This window comes from Micropterus dolomieu, linkage group LG04 (genome assembly GCF_021292245.1).
Source record: "Micropterus dolomieu isolate WLL.071019.BEF.003 ecotype Adirondacks linkage group LG04, ASM2129224v1, whole genome shotgun sequence".
In the NCBI taxonomy this organism is placed as follows: domain Eukaryota; kingdom Metazoa; phylum Chordata; class Actinopteri; order Centrarchiformes; family Centrarchidae; genus Micropterus; species Micropterus dolomieu.
The window spans coordinates 2,341,169-2,358,361 of NC_060153.1; the positions used below are offsets into that span (position 1 = coordinate 2,341,169).

The 17,193-nt window shown below is 38.3% G+C and overlaps 1 protein-coding gene and 2 long non-coding RNA genes across 11 annotated transcripts in view; 2 read left to right on the forward strand and 1 right to left on the reverse strand.

The window, feature by feature from the left end:
* LOC123969282 (zinc finger protein GLIS2-like) overlaps positions 1-17,193 on the reverse strand; it is a 57,839-nt gene that overhangs the window by 37,864 nt on the left and 2,782 nt on the right. For 2 of the 9 annotated variants that reach the window (XM_046046534.1, XM_046046535.1), the window contains exon 3: positions 14,816-14,866. The exons of the other annotated variants lie outside the window; for them this stretch is intronic. The gene's annotated coding sequence lies outside the window, so the exon portion shown is untranslated. The remainder of the gene's footprint in view (positions 1-14,815; positions 14,867-17,193) is intronic. 9 annotated transcript variants of the gene reach the window in all.
* On the forward strand, positions 3,857-4,458 carry LOC123969285. Its single transcript, XR_006824707.1, has 3 exons — positions 3,857-3,950; positions 4,029-4,262; positions 4,373-4,458. It is a non-coding gene; the product is annotated as an uncharacterized LOC123969285 (long non-coding RNA).
* The window catches only part of LOC123969284, a 2,376-nt gene continuing 2,126 nt past the window's right edge, over positions 16,944-17,193 (forward strand). Inside the window, exon 1 of the long non-coding RNA XR_006824705.1 lies at positions 16,944-16,994. This is a non-coding gene — a long non-coding RNA (uncharacterized LOC123969284). The remainder of the gene's footprint in view (positions 16,995-17,193) is intronic.

Genomic DNA, 17,193 nt, shown 5'->3' on the forward strand with positions numbered 1-17,193 from the left:
CCTGTTTAACCCAAAAATCTATTGATCGACTCCAGACTGTCCAGAACTCAGCTGCCAGGCTTTTAACCAGAACAAAGAAATATGACCACATTACTCCTATTTTAGCTTCATTACACTGGCTCCCAGTATGTTTTAGAATTGACTTTAAAATTCTATTGATCACTTTTAAAGCTCTTCATGGCCTCTCGCCTTGTTATATTTCTGACCTTTTAGTCCCATACACACCAGCACATACCTTGAGATCCTCGGGCAGAGGTCTGCTGTCTGTTCCAGAGTCTCGACTGAAAACTAAAGGGGACAGAGCGTTTGCTGTCAGGGCCCCGAGGCTCTGGAACAGCCTGCCCGAGGAAATCAGGTCGGCTGAGTCAGTGAACTCTTTTAAGTCCCTTCTTAAAACATACTTTTATAGGAGAGCCTTTCCCGATCTTATTTGACTTTATTTTATCCCTTTTATTTTATTGTATTTTACTAATTTTATATTTATCTGTATTTTAGTCTTTTCAATGTTTTCTTGCTTTTAACTTGTATTGTTTTTGTATTATTGTCTCTTGGGTATTATTGTCTTTACACTTGTTAAAGCACTTTGGAACTTGTTTTTGAAAAGTGCTCTACAAATAAGGATTATTATTATTATTCTGCACTGACAGACCCCGCAGCTTTTATACTAACATGAATGGATCAATTGAGCTGCCATCAGATGTGGATGCTCACACTGAACGTAAACACGGAACCCCATGTCGGTTCTGTACATTGACCATTCCAATAAATGTTTATTCGGCATCCTTAATGTTGACAAAAAGAAAGAAAGGTAGCATTACTTTGTGCCTATTATGAATGGAAAGTAAGAAGACAAAGAAAAATACTGAGCTGCAAACTGCTGGAAGATCGTCTGGCCTGCCAGAAATCCATCCGTTAATCCGAGAGCCGGATCTCTGATGGTTCAGGCAATTACAGGCAAAAGCCTCAAACAACCACCATTCTGGCAGAAATTATAGATTTATTTTGGGCGCGACCAATTTGTGGCTACAAAGGCTTAATCTGTGAAGTGTCTGCCCTGGTCTTGCTGTCTTATATAGAGCTGTATGTTGTAATGCGTGAAGAGCCACAATATAGTTATTAAACTTGCTTTACAGGGTTCTTATTTTGTCTTAAATATAGATTTTAAAATGTGGAATAATTTTCAGTGACAGAATGTTCTCGACGGTTTGTTCAGAGTTGACAACATTTCAAAAAGTGTTTGAAATTGTTGTCCTGATAAGAAGTAGTGTCAGGATGTGTGGTGTGGTTGAGCAGGTAGGTGGACCCAAATGCAGGACACAGAGCGGAGCAGGTACAGTTCAGAGGATTTATTAAAGCAACACAAAGCGAGCACACTTTAAAACTGATTGGCTGAGTCCAAGTAATCCAAAAGAATAAACAATCCCAACGAAACAGGTAATCCAACAGAAATAATCCTACGGGGTACAGATCCAGGACAGGCAGGTCAGAACAGAGCAAAACTACACATGACATGAGACAGAGCAACAAACAAGCTACAAACCACTACAATGACCCAACAAGGACTGAGGGAAACAAGCAAGCACATATACGCACACAGGGCTAATGAGACAGGCAGGCAGAGAGACAGGCAGGCAAAGAAACACAGAACTAGGAGTAAATACTAAGACATGAACTAAGGCACAGGACCAGGAACTAAGACACCGAACTAAGAATTAAGATAAGGCACAAGACAGATACTAAGTAAACTTAAACATGCGAATGAATACAATAATAAACAAGGCTACACAGAGAAACACAAGACAGGATTGTGACACTAAGTCTGAAGGCCTACATTAGTCTACATTACTATTACCGTGCTGATCTAATCAGCATGGTAATATTGTTTTAGCTTTTACATGTTTAGCTTTACACATAGTTTGGCGGATCAGCACACCAACATTTGCTAATCAGCACTTGCACAAACTACAGCTGATGCTGATGAGACGTACTTTTGCATAGGTTATGTAGAAATGTACAAAAACACAGTAGATAGATTCTTCAGGGATGTATCTTGTTGCTAAAGGTGAAAGTGAAATTTTGTCTTGATATTGACATTAGATGAAATGCTAGGGGACCACCAAAGTTATTCCAACTCACGCTGCTTGCATGACTAAAAACCATTTGACAAAGATGAAACAAATATTGCTTATCCTTTTCCATGATATTTGAATACTTTGGGGAATATAGATTAAAACATCAGTATCAAGATATTGTTGTGATACATAAACAAATCTAAGACTAACAAAAGATTATAGGAGGTGAAGTCTGCAGCTTCCTCTTCACAGGTCTAGAAGGACAAGCCAACCACAAACAACACTTTGATCATTGACACCTTTGCATTTGTGGCATTGTGATCTGTTTCACACCTTTTCGGTGAATATGTATTGCTGTTTAAGACTGCTGCACTTTGCATCAAGATCCAAAAGTACATAGAGGTACATAGACCCATTAAAAGATGGTTCTTGTTACTAACCATAATTAAATTAAGAGGAAGGAAGTGAAGTTCAGAGCTGCATGCTGTGTTTTCACCACCACAGATCAACAGTCCTCTTCAGCTCTTCTAAGTAGACCGCCGTTGATTTTTGACCAGAGGTTATAATTTGGAATAATACCTTTTATACAATCACCATTCTGATTAGTGACTACAGCCATGTTGTTGGGAGAAGCTGCGAGCAAGGTCATGTTTTTCATCCTGTTTATCTCAGGTATTAATTATTGTTCACTTTATATCCATCACACATTCTTTGTAATTATTAAGTATAAACAGGATGTATAAGTGATACGATAGTTAGCTAATAAGTATATAATTACTTTAATAACCATGGATCACTTTTACTGTAGTCTATGAGTTTTAATGTTAACAATTAGCAACTCATCTGCTTTAAAAAGGCTGTGGACATCTACAATTTTTTGCAATTGCTAACATGCAACATTCAAAACTGAAGCCACATTTTTCAAAACTCTTCACATAGTCTGCATTACCACCATGCATCTTGGCCAAACAGTTAATCTCACCTCCAAAAGTCACTAAAACTACCAAAACACTTGGTTGGTTTGAACCAGTTCTGCTAAAATACAAGCACATTTCCTGCTTTACACACAGCCTGCAGTTTTACAGTAAAAACGCATTCAAAACACTTAATACATATCTCTATGCACATACGTAGATCAATGAAGAATGTACATAAAAGTACATAATGTACATACATTTTTTCAATATTTATCTATCCAGTTACTGCAAATATGCAGGGATATATTTGAATGTGATTTTAACAACTTTGGACAGTGTGTTAGCATTTACAAAATGTGCTGCAGATATATAGTGTTTTGCAGGTGGTGAAGTAGTGAAGAGAAGAGTTTTTGAGAGAGATTTTGGAGAGAGTGGTCATTGAATGCATTTTGTGTGAAAGAAACGAAAAATAATTTATAGTTTAGACCAAATACACTTCTGTTTCGCTGACTGTGTAAAGAGTTTTGAAGATGTGACTTCAGTTTTGACCAGTGCAGGTTAGCAATTGAAAAAAAAAACTACACTAAACTGTAATTACTTTATAATATTATTATTATTATTCGGTGATTAATATAAAGCCATATATTTGTTCCCATGTTAGCTGATATTGGTATTTGGGGACAAGCAACCAGTATCTGTGCCTTAAAAGGCTCATCGGTGGAGCTGCCCTGCTCTGAACATCCCACTTCAAGCAAGACATGGTATACTCTACACTGGGAAGATTACAAAGTTATTCAAAATGAGCTCTCTGAAGACGGACATCGAGTGACATACAACATGTCTGAGGGCAGTAACTTCACTCTAACAATCAATGATTTAAGAGAGACTGATGAAAATGTTTACTACTGCGGAGAGAATTCAGAAAACTCCTGGCACCGAAGAATTCAGCTTTATGTTGCCGGTACAGTGGCTGTCAGTACTTCATTACTTCAAAAATCGTATATTTATATGAAAACTAATTTAGTATACCACTATCCAGACCTGCAGGTAAAGGTGATTCCTGCCACAGAGGGACAGACAGTAACACTGATGTGTAACACCAGCTGTCCTCTGACTGAAAACCCTGCAGCCTACATCTGGTACAGGAACAGAGAGTTTCTCTATCAGGACTGGTCTCCCTGGTACCAACAGCTGGTCAGCAGTGACAAAGCAGTCAGATACTCCTGTGCTATCAAAGGCTACGAGGGTCTCAGAGCCCCTGAAGTCTCAGTGGGTGAGTGACAACGTCTAGCTCCTCATCATGTTACAAACCATCTGACTAAACTTGTGAAAAACTGTTGTATTGTCTCAAATAAAAATGCTCAACGCCATCTTTTGGCCCAGATTCTGTTACAACAGCCTGCTTTAGCGTGACCTACGCTAAAGGAAGAATGTGTTTGTATAATCAGAAATCAGAGGATGAGGCATGCTCCATCATGTATCCCAGAGGTGAAGTTTTCTCCACATTCCACACTCCACAAACATTTACAAACACAAATAACACACCTCCTGAAAGACCCCCCCAACCTAAATAAAATACTCGCTACTGGCAAAGTTACTGTTAAATACATTCTGCAGTTTTCAATAATTGTCTCTCAACAGAAATACATGTTCAGAAGACACTTGCAGAGGGCTATGTCATTCTGACCTGTATCACCAGCTGTCCTCTGACTGACCCTCAAACCACCTATAGGTGGTATCAGAACAGACGATTGCACATATACACTGAGAGTCAAGAGTTTTCAGTTTCCCGCTCATCTGATAAAAGACTCTCCTGTGCTTTAAAAGGTCATGAGGATCTGCTCTCAGCTGAAGTCTGTGAGTATGAACCAACTTGGGCAATTTTACCATCTGTATCAGTTCATATTACTGCAAAGATTCGTTTGGAGTGTATTATTTGTTCATATCCAAATAATGTATTCATATTTATTTATATCCGTAAAAAAGTTAATTGGGATTAAACAGTAGATTTTTTTTCAAGTATTTATTTTAAAAACATTTTTTCGTCTATATTTCAGGTACTGAGGATAAAAACTGCTGGAGTGTGAATTATTTCAGCAGGAGAATTTGTGCACCAGAAGGTTCTTCAGTGAGCATTTCAAGTGAATACTCATACCCTGATGACCAGCAACCCAAGTCTAAATTATGGTATAAAATAAAGAGAACTAGTGAGGTGGATGCTGAAAATGTGATTGGGGCTGTAGGTCGTGTGGAGTATCATGACAACATGAAGAATCGCCACATCCTTAAAATTAAAAAGTTGATGAAGAATGACTCGGCAGAATATACATTCAGACACCAAACAGAAGAAGGAGGACAAAAACAGTCCGATTTACCTGGAGTGACTTTGGTTGTCACAGGTACGTAATTCTCTAGAATAAATACTTGTATGTCTAATTGCCGACAGCTAATATGATCTGTAGCCGGCAACGCTTGTCATTTTAACCAATGATAGCAACGGTCAGTGCTGGCTAAAAATGAGAAGCTGGTGACAAAACACAGTTCAGAAACAGAAGTTCAGTGAAGAAATGATTGGAGTTTGATTTGTTTTAGTTTATACCTGTCTATCAAAATATACCAGGATTAGCCCTGATATAGAAGCTGAGGATTGGTTCGGGACACCTCTATTTATAATGTGTTCCTGACTATAGGTGAGCTTACTCAATTGACACAGACACGTTTTGAACTTCCTAATTCTTAAAGAATATTGATGGAGCCAGTAAGTTCTTGTAAACATTCTTGTAAGACTCAACCTTGCAAGATTCCCAGAGAACACCGATATCTGCTAGCCTGACGCCTGAGCTACTGTCTCTACCTTATCAGTCTAACTGTCGTCTCCCTAACAAGGACAGTTACATGTGAGAAATATCTAGAGCTGGAAGGTCAGTCAACACTTGTAAGGTCAGCTAATGACTCCAAGCTAGACCTGTCTTACTTTTCCCTGTTACATCAATTAAGCCCCTTAAGAATTAATTGATCTATAGAAGTTTTTTTTCAGGCCTGAGAGTGAAGTTTACTCCTTCTGCAGAGGTGACAGAGGGCCAGAGAGTCACACTGACCTGCAGAACAAGCTGTCCTCTGACTGACAAAACAAACTACATCTGGTACTTAAACACACGACCTTTGACCCTGCCAGAGAACCAAAACAAACACTTGGTTCTAGACCCAGTCAGCAGTCAGCATGCAGGAAACTACTCCTGTGCAGTCAAAAACAGCATCAGTTCACATGAAAGGACTCTCACTGTTCAAGGTGGGCGCAGTTTTTACTATGAACTGAAATGTTTTTAGGCATTAGTAGCAGTTTAGCATTTTAAACTCAAGCATTTTAATAGGAAATAAGACATATGCAATACTCTATCTCTCTTTTGTTTAGGGAAATCAATGGCAATAATTAATGCAGTTAGACTGACTATTGCATTAATGATCCCAATTCCTCTACTTCTTTTCCACCTGTGGATGAGGTAAAAGACTTGACAGTCTTCTGTTTAAAGGCTTTTACCTTTACTTGATATAATCAATGTGTCCTTACTGACTAGATGGGTTTGTTTTTAAAAATACTAATTTGCACTGTCTGAACAAAACACATCCAGGAAGAAGAAAACTCTGACCTCCATTGCTGAGCCTAGTGACCAAGGTAAAAGGTGAGTATAGAATTTGAAAGCTAGAAATTGTCGTATGTGTGTGTTTTCCTCTTGTCATCGTCTCGGTTTTGCAGATGAACTCATAATATGAGAACATCACATTCCTGGTCATGAATCCTGTGACTGCAGCACAGAGACAACCAAAGCAGCAGGAAGACGTGTAATGTCTTTGTTAATTTGGTCCCTTTTGGACATGGATTTTTTGAGCACTCGTTACCTTAGGGTGCCTTTAAATTTTGAAAGCCTGACCAATATGGGATTTTTAAGTCCGATACCGATATTTGAGGATTTTAAAATCCGAACGCCGATATATCAGCCGATATTCTTTTTCCCCTTAATTTTAAGAAACGTATAACAAAAAAGATTATCCTTAACATTTGTTATGTTGATACCTCACCAAGATACCATGACATAATGCAGTTTAAAAGTAAAGTTTGTTATTGTCAGAAATAGTACAACAAAATATATTAAAGTTTTGATAAATAAGAGTCAAATGTATAAAACTACAGAAAACTAACTAAATATCTGATTTATTATAAATTATAGAGTACTCCTACTAATGAACATTGAATTAAAGAGGTGATATTGTGCTTTTCGGCTTTTCCCCTCTCCTTTATTGAGTTATATCTCTTTTTTGTGCATGTACTAGGTTTGCAAAGTGAAAAAGCCCAAAGTCCAGCCCAAAGCGAGTTCCCATCTGCCACAGAAAGCTCTGCTCTGAACCGTTTAAAAAACAGCTCGTTTGCAGTCCAGCCATTTACCTTCCTTCACTGTGAAGTCGCAATGAAAACCGGGCCAGGCCCTTTGATTTTAGTTGAGCCCCTTTTCCACTGCACAGTACCAGCTCGACTTGGCTCGACTTGCCTTTGTTTGGTTTTCTATTGTGGAAATGTTGTACCTGTACCTGCTTCCAGGTACTTTTTTTTGTAACACCTCACCTCCGTTGAGGTTCCAAGCAAGCTGAGGGATACTAAAATGTAATGTGAAAACATGACAGACTGCTGATTGGTCAGAGAGAATATTCACTATTCACTGCATCATCATTGCTGCACCAGACAGAGGCCAGCAACAGAAAGTTTTATATTTTACAGTTTTCATATGGAATTTTATCACTAAATCCACTTCTGAGAAGTTTTGAGGTGAGAAATCAGCTGTGTAGATTTCGAATATTGACAGTTTTACGAGAAGTGATGGCGGAACAAAAATGTGCTCTAATATTTTCAGAGTTGAGGAGCTCCGCAAGTGGCTGCGGGGGAAGCCTGTGCCAACCCGCGGGAGGAGCGTGTGAGGCCGGCCAGTCGCCCGCTCACAGAGACCTCTGCTCCCGCCGTCACACAGACCGCTGCAGCAACAACGGCAGAGGAAAACACAGCTGGAAGGCTTTCACACCGCTTATCTGTCTTTACATTCTGAGGAATGAAACGTTTTAACTTAAAAAGAGAAAGCTGTGTGGATCGCTGGTGTGTGTGTCCCATACACGCATACTTATTCCCATTGGACTAAGAAAGTCTTTTTACTATGTGATTTTTAGAATATACTATGTCTGGTAGCTATCCATACAACTTACAAGCTCATACTCCTCAGTTTTTTCTACTACTGTTACCTCTGTCCTCTTCCTTTTACAATACTGTAGGATGCTCGTCTCTGTGTGAACGTTTTGACTACTTTCAGATCGTTTATGGACACGTAGCAGAGACACATACACAACACAAGTTTTTAAGGTCAAGAATGGTCTCAGACGGAGGTAAAAAAGTGGCCCAGGAGTTTGTCCCTGGTCAGCCCACTCTTTAGACAAAGCATTTGTCGGGGCCTCTAGGTCTTTAGAGACCTTTATTCCTGCATTCTTGAGAATTTTATGCAAGTAGAGTACATCACTAAATTAACCTTTAAAATATATTTTCAAAACTAGAAACACCTCTTTAACTATCCTAAAGTACAGAAATCAACTCAGCTGAGCCCTACAATACAATAAATAAATAAGGCATATCATCATCAATCTTACCATAAACTGTTGCTTTGGACTGTGCTGGCTTTGACTGTTGCCCTCATCTCTGCTGTCTGTCTCATGTTCACCATGTCAGTGTTAGTACTCGTACCGCTGGCCAGTAGTGGGTAGAGTAGCTACTAAAAACCTTTACTAAAGGAAAAGTACATGAAGTACATTTTGATATCTCCTAAGTTGTTTAACACAACTAGATATGAATACCAGGAAATGAAAGCTGAAATTCTGAACTCTTGTCTCATCTTTTGATCTTAAACCTAAATGTCTTCAGTGAACAACAAAAACAAAGGAATTTGCCTTACCGTTCCAATACTTTTGGAGGGGACTGTATGTATTTATTCTTAAATTCATTCATTCTTTCTTGAATATATTTCCGCATTTATATTTATTATTTTATTCATTTATTGATTCTTCTGGCACTTACCAGCCCCTGTACACAGGATAAGCTGTTGTCAATGAATGTAAGGTTTGTTTTGCAGTTGCTGCTGTTTCAGCACTGTGGAAGAAGAAAAATGAAAAGCATTTCTCTTTTGCATTTAAGTTAATTACAATGATCACAGAATATTTATTTTATTCTGTTCTAACTGTTTGGCTCAGGTGGAATTAGGCATTTGCATGTTGCATTTGCACTTGTTTACATTTGTGTGTAAAACATGGTGTATCGATAAAAGGAAAATGCTTTTGCTTAGCAAATTAATCATTAGGTGACTTAAACGTCCACTGAAGAAACAAAAAATGGCTTTAGACTAAAACATCAGTTTTGCGTGGATCGATGAGGAGACAGCAACCTTCCTCACATTAGTCCATGAAAGAAACTTATTATGCTCTCTACATTTTCTTTCCATCATTTGAGGTTCGACTGGCACCCTCTGTTTCTGCAATAGTTTCATAGCACCTGACTGAAGAATTAGCACCACCTACTGCTTATGTCAATGAGCAAACTCCCAATAGTCATATAACAGTAGTGGATAGAAACATGCATAAATTCATATTTTCTGTTGAAGGTTTTCTGAAAATTTGGCTATTGTGGTTATAAGTGGGGAACTCACAACTTGGGCAGTCGTGGCGTAATGGTTAGAGAAGTGAGCTTGTTGTAGGGATTTGGTTCAGTCCCCAGACCGGTAGGATAAGTCTAGGTGGGGATAGTGAAAAGGCAGTGCTTGCCCCTCCCTCATTACCTCATTTGTACTGGGCAGCTTCCATGTGTGAATATGTTTATCTGTGCAAATGTGACCAGCGCGTTTCTGCAAAAGAGAGACTCCTCCTGTCCATTTGGCCATTGTGGTCAGAAGTGTGCTTTATTGAACACGTAATCACCCAGCAGTGATCTCACAGTGTACTGGAGTACACCAGAACATCTCTACAGCAAAAGGGAAAACTTAAACCCCAGGAGGTCAGCAAAAACAGGATTTTCAGGGAGTGTTACTCTGTATTAACTCACTACCACCTTAAATTATAAAGCTTAGTGTGAAATAGTGTGTCAAAGTTTACCGATTAAAATACTGAATTGAACTGTCATTTCCTTTCATTAAGATTCTGTCACACTTATCTGCTTTCATGTGACTTGTGCTAATGGGAGAATGTGTTTGTACCACAGACTCTTGTACAAGCAAATCAGTTGCTCCATCACACTTAAGCTGATATGTAAGTTAATATGAAGAAGCCGCAAACAGTTGCAAGGAAGTGAAATATGTCCATATTTGGCAGTTGGGGTTGTGGAAATATACTGGGAGATCAAGCAATAAGGGCTTTTCATAGATATGTATTCAGATACCCATATATATATTTAGAAAAGTTAAACACAGTAGACATTTTGTATGTAAGGAAGCTTTCTCTGTTAATTGCTGTGGGAGCTTGTGTCTGTCTGAGGCTAGTTTGAGACATTTTATCATCATACTTTTTGACCTTTTTCTGCCTGTGCTTGACTTTGTATTCTGGCATTGTTCTGGCATCATTGATGATAAGCCATTCAAATCCACATATTTTTGTCAAATTAGCTTACTTTCTACTTTGCCAAGATATACTATTGTTGTGATGTTAGCTATAGTACTAGGAGAGTCATGAGTATCACTGTCTGGAAGTGGTGCGCTGGGTCTGGAACAGTCTCGTCTTCATTAGCATTCTCAGTAGCAACTGTAGCAAGAGTTTGCTAACTAGCTAATGTCAGTTACATTCTTTGCGGTGTTGTTGTTCGCTCTATATCATGGTATTTGTCATGGTGTTGGATTTCATCAGAATTGTTCACTCCACCTAACTTGTGCTGTGTTTATAATGCTTATAAACAATTTCTATTTTAAGCTAGCCTACATTTACACAACAAAGGCAAGATTTTCATCCATCCATCCATCGTCAACCGCTTATCCTGCATACAGGGTCGCGGGGGGCTGGAGCCAATCCCAGCTTACATTGGGCGAAAGGCGGGGTACACCCTGGACAGGTCGCCAGTCCATTGCAGGGCCACACATAGACAAACAACCACTCATACTCACATTCACACCTAAGGACAATTTTAGAGACACCAATTAACCTAGCCTGCATGTCTTTGGATGGTGGGAGGAAGCCGGAGCACCCGGAGAGAACCCACTTGGACACAGGGAGAACATGCATACTCCACACAGAAAGGCCGGGGCAACTGGGGTTTGAACCCACAACCTTCTAGGCAAGATTTTATACTTGGAAAATTCTTTGTGTTTCATTATTTCTCATGTTTTTCCTGACTCAAATTGTATTTTTTTTTATTTTTTTATTTTTTTTATTATGATCGCTTGACCTATTTACCTAAAATAATATTCTTTTGATTGTTGTGGTTCTTGGAGATATTTTGATTCAATTTTCAATTGGAAATGTTCTTTTCTATTTTGGATTAAAACATTTTTTTTTAGATACCCAAATATTTTTGTCCTGCCTAGTTGATTTCTCCATAAAATATGTCACTGAGATTATTCTGATATTAATATAAACTGATGTAGAACCAAAAAGGACAGCAAACAAATGGCTCCATACAGCACTGTGTTGAATGTATAGCTTCCTCTGAACCACAAACCAAACACAGATAACACTTTTGACGTGGCAGTGTAACATTTTTGCAATAAACTATGTGAATATAATTATGTTATTATATAAAAAAATATTATTGGTGAAGCATGAAAAGAAAAACTGAAAATGGAATTTAAATCGAATCAAACATGACATTAAATAAATGTTTTAAGAGTATAGTACACTTCAGAATCATTTACATCACTGACAGAGGAAGGAAAAGACATTGACATTGACATCAGAGCCACATGCGGTTTGTCCACCACAAGGAACAACAGTATACTCTGTCCTCTTCAGCCTTTACTTTGTTAAAAGAGTGCTGTTGGTTTTGACTGGTAAGTTACATATTATCATTTTTATATGTGGTCTTAATGCGGCCATTGTGAAAAAGCTGATGCAACTACTATTATTCAATTAATTTTCTGATCAGAAGCTGAAGGACTACAAAAGCCATGCTTTTGGCAGCCGCTGAATGTGTGTTGATAGGTTTCATCCTGTACATCTCAGGTATGATTTATTAGCTATCCTTTCTTATACAGTGCTAAACTTTAACCACGACTTGTGTGATGATTAATTGTCATCTATAAAAAAAAACAAAGGGGAAAAATTAACTATAGGCTATTTTACAAAAGTGTAGGGGTTAAATTGTGGGAATTTTATTACTACTAAAATTAAAGAACTTTTATCAGCATATTACAAAACAGAAATATAATAGCTTTCAAGATTATTACAACTACTGGAATGAGCTCTTAAAACTTCCTTAAATGTAATGTATATCACACTGTCATGAATAGTAGACATCCAATATTTCAAATGGTTTCAATACGTCCATATGTTTACTAATGAAATATTCTGTTAAAGGGATTCAGGGACAAGCAAACCACATCTGTGCCTTAAAAGGTTCATCAGTGGATCTGCCCTGCTCAGCTCAACATTCCACTTCAAGCATAAAATGGTTCACCATTCACAGAACTGATCCACAATCCACGTATGTCCTGAATGAGCTCTCTGCAGATGGAAATCATGTTACGTATAACATGTCTGAAAAGAGTATCTTCACTCTAACAATCAATGATCTGAGAGAGAGTGATGAAAAGTTTTACTGCTGCGAGGAAACTACTGACAAACCAGAAAATTGCTGGCAGAACAGAACTGAGCTCCACGTTGCAGGTACAGTGGCTGCCAGTTATTTATTACTTTAACATCCATATATAAATTCTTATTTTATTCATCATCGTCCCAGACCTGCAGGTAAAGGTGATTCCTGCCACAGAGGGACAGACAGTAACACTGATGTGTAACACCAGCTGTCCTCTGACTGAAAACCCTGCAGCCTACATCTGGTACAGGAACAGAGAGTTTCTCTATCAGGACTGGTCTCCCTGGTACCAACAGCTGGTCAGCAGTGACAAAGCAGTCAGATACTCCTGTGCTATCAAAGGCTACGAGGGTCTCAGAGCCCCTGAAGTCTCCGTGGGTGAGTGACCTTCCAAAACATTCGGCTTAACATTTACTCATTCAACTTGAACTGGAAAATCTTATGACATATCATTAATAAGTTCAGCGATCAAAATACTGAATGCCATTTTTTCTGTTCAGATTCTGTCACACCAACCTGCTTTAATGTCACCTATGCTAAAGGAATGTGTTCAGAGGATAAGCCCTGCTCAATCACATATCCAACAGGTTAAGTTTCTCCAAACCTCCACCAACATACACCAAGACAGGAATCATATCACGGCCAGTGAGTGTGGAAAAGTGGGAAAAGAAATTTGTGGATTTCCTTATTTCCACACTACTACGTTTTTGTTTTAAAATGAAAACGATCTCTGTCCACACCAGTATCAGAATTGATCACCGTCTGTATTAAAAGCATAGACCATGTGTGGCCACGTACACTGGGCATGTACTGGGAAAACGGCGCAAACTGAGTCAAGTAGAGTCGAGTCGAGGCGAGTTGAGCTGGTACTGTACGGTAATGGAAAAGTGCCATATTTGCTGGTGTAAACAGGAAGCAGATTGTCTACTCTGCAGTTGTAGAAGATGTTATGAGTCTTATGAGCCTCCAACCAGCAGGTATTTTAGTAAGAAATCATAGGGAAACTAACCAAGGGAGGCTGGTTACAGCGACAAAATCCAAAATATTAAGTTTTAAAGATATACAGTTTATCTTTCTGAATTATAGTGATGCCAAAATGATAAGAAGACTGTCGACAAAGGACGTCCTTTATCGTGTGTCTTTAGAGTTATGTGTTTTTGCGGACACAAAAGGAATTTTTATTGTCATACTTCTTAAAGGGAGTTTGACGCAATATTTCCCCCAGAGAGCACAGGGAGCATCCATTAAGTTTACAGTCTAATGTGTGTTTGTATTGATTACTGACAGTGGCTGATCAAGATAATTATCAGCTAATTGTAAGCCTACTCAGTTTCTAATGACAGTATGCATGAAATGGTAAAATTAATATAATAAATTATTCATGCTACATAAAATCTGACAGCATTTTGTAGAAAAGTCAAACAGTCAATGTACAATTTTAATAAACTCAGTACTGTTCAGGACACATTAAATCAACAGTTTGTTGAATGTATAGGCCTAGTGTTTTGTCTTCACACAGCGTAGCCTAATTATCACTTATTGTTATTGCACTATTTGTTTTGACCTTCGTGCATTCTTGGTGCCCTACATATTGGCCGCGATGCCCCAATATTTATATTATAATATATTATATTATATTGCCCCAATATAAGTATTTATCAAAGGCCAAAGTGGCCTTGCCCTGAAAATAACTTAATTCCAGGCCTGATACACATACACATCTCCCTCGCCCACACCAATGAGTAGAGTAATGTTACTCTTCATCAGTTCTAAATTTCTTGTTACGGTCTGAATATAAGCAAGCAGTTATTGGCCAATGTTAACAGACACAAAAAGAAAAGGAATCAATTGTGTTCATGTACACCGTAGTCTCTCTACTGCCACAATACCTGTATGTGAGCTGAATTTTCAAATATATAAACATACCTTATTACCTTATCATATCATCTCCCAACAGAAGTAATGTTACATGATGAAAGGAATTTTGAGAAGAACTATGTAACACTGACCTGTGCCACCAGCTGTCCGATGGCTGACCCTCAATATGTCTATACGTGGTACTGGAACAAACAGTTATACAGTCACTGTACGAGTCAACACATCACACTTTTCCGCTCTTCTTTTGGAGTCTTCTCCTGTGCTGTGACAGGCCTCGAATATCTGCACTCTGATGAAAAATGTGAGTGTAAACTAATTTGTGGTCTTTTTAACTCATAGAATTGGGCAAATATATCATTAGTCTGCAAGCCTAAAGGGCAATATGAAACATATTAATCTAAATAATGTTCAAACACCATGGGGTTGGACAACAGAAACAACTTACCATAAAATACAATAGCTCTGATGTAAACACCAGTTTGTTTATTTCTATTTGTTGTTTGAAATGTTAATCAAATGTCACATCTTTCAGTCAGTATTTGATGGTCTGCTTTTCCTCTCGCCTCATTGGATATAACATTTTTGTGACTTAACGTAATTCAAGTTGAGACAATCTGGCCTCTTAGGAAATCCCTTCACGCCCATTGCTTTCTTTGTGATTTATTGCTGCAAGAATTTTCTGTTTTTCTTTTTTTTAATCCCAAACACTATAAACTCTATGTTGTGCCATACAATATGCAATACAAAATTTTAAATGTAAATAGGATTTTATATTAATATTAGTTGAGACTGGTTAAAATCCTAGACACAGAAGCATTTTTAAAAAGTAAATTTAGCTGTTAAAAGTGTTTAATCTATATTTTAGGTCTTGATGATTCGAACTGCTTCAGTGTGAATTACGTCAGCAGGAGGATCTGTGCCCTGGAAGGTTCATCAGTGAACATTACAAGCGAATCCTCGGGCCAATCGGTTAATTCATGGAATAAAGTAAAGAGACGTGATGAGGAGGATGCTGAAACTTTGACTGACGATGCTGGTCGTGTGGAGTTTCATGTCATAAAAAACTACCACATAATGAGCATCAATAACCTGATGAAGAATGACTCAGCAGAATACACATTCACGCCCCGAAAATATAAACAAGGACGGACACAGTCTGATTTATCTGGAGTGACTTTAGTTGTCACAGGTAATAATTTATTTATTTAATTATTTTTTTTTACAGTTTTCAGAAAATTATGTAGCAGTTATATGTCTTAGCATTTTGAATGTTTAGTCCTGGGTAGAAAGCCTGCGTTCTGCTTTTTTCTATTTTTTTGTATTAAATATCTCATATGCATATTATACTGTATATTCTCTGAAATAATTGATATCAGGTATTTTGATGATTGTAAGCCATCTTATCCAACGGACACACAAAAGCTTATATGATGCCCCCTTTTGGTTAATTGATCTATAGAAATATTTTTTTCAGGCCTGAGAGTGAAGTTTACTCCTTCTGCAGAGGTGACAGAGGGCCAGAGAGTCACACTGACCTGCAGTACCAGCTGCCCTCTGGCTGACAACACAAACTACATCTGGTACTTGAACAGTCGACCTCTGACCGGGCCAAAGTACAAAAAGAAACAGCTGGTTCTAGACCCGGTCAGTAGTCAGCATGAAGGAAACTACTCCTGTGCAGTCAAAACTCCCAAAAACATCAGCTCACCAGAAGAAAGTCTCATTGTCAAAGGCAAGCACAGCTTTAAATTTTAATTTTATAATTGTTAGCTATTGAAGCACTTTTACAGTTAAACTGAAGCAAATGTCTTTTTTTAAGTACTCTGTGTGACATGAATAACATCTTTCACCCACTCTGATTCTGATAAAATGTAATGTACACTCACCTAAAGGATTATTAGGAACACCTGTTCAATTTCTCATTAATGCAATTATCTAATCAACCAATCACATGGCTGTTGCTTAAATGCATTTAGGGGTGTGGTCCTGGTCAAGACAATCTCCTGAACTCCAAACTGAATGTCAGAATGGGAAAGAAAGGTGATTTAAGCAATTTTGAGTGTGGCACGGTTGTTGGTGCCAGACGGGCCGGTCTGAGTATTTCACAATCTGCTCAGTTACTGGGATTTTCACGCACAACCATTTCTAAGGTTTACAAAGAATGGTGTGAAAAGGGAAAAACATCCAGTATGCGGCAGTCCTGTGGGCGAAAATGCCTTGTTGATGCTAGAGGTCAGAGGAGAATGGGCCGACTGATTCAAGCTGATAGAAGAGCAACTTTGACTGAAATAACCACTCGTTACAACCGAGGTATGCAGCAAAGCATTTGTGAAGCCACAACACGCACAACCTTGAGGCGGATGGGCTACAACATCCCACAAATCTCCATCAACTGCAAGATGCTATCCTATCAATATGGGCCAACATTTCTAAAGAATGCTTTCAGCACCTTGTTGAATCAATGCTACGTAGAATTAAGGCAGTTCTGAAGGCGAAAGGGGGTCAAACA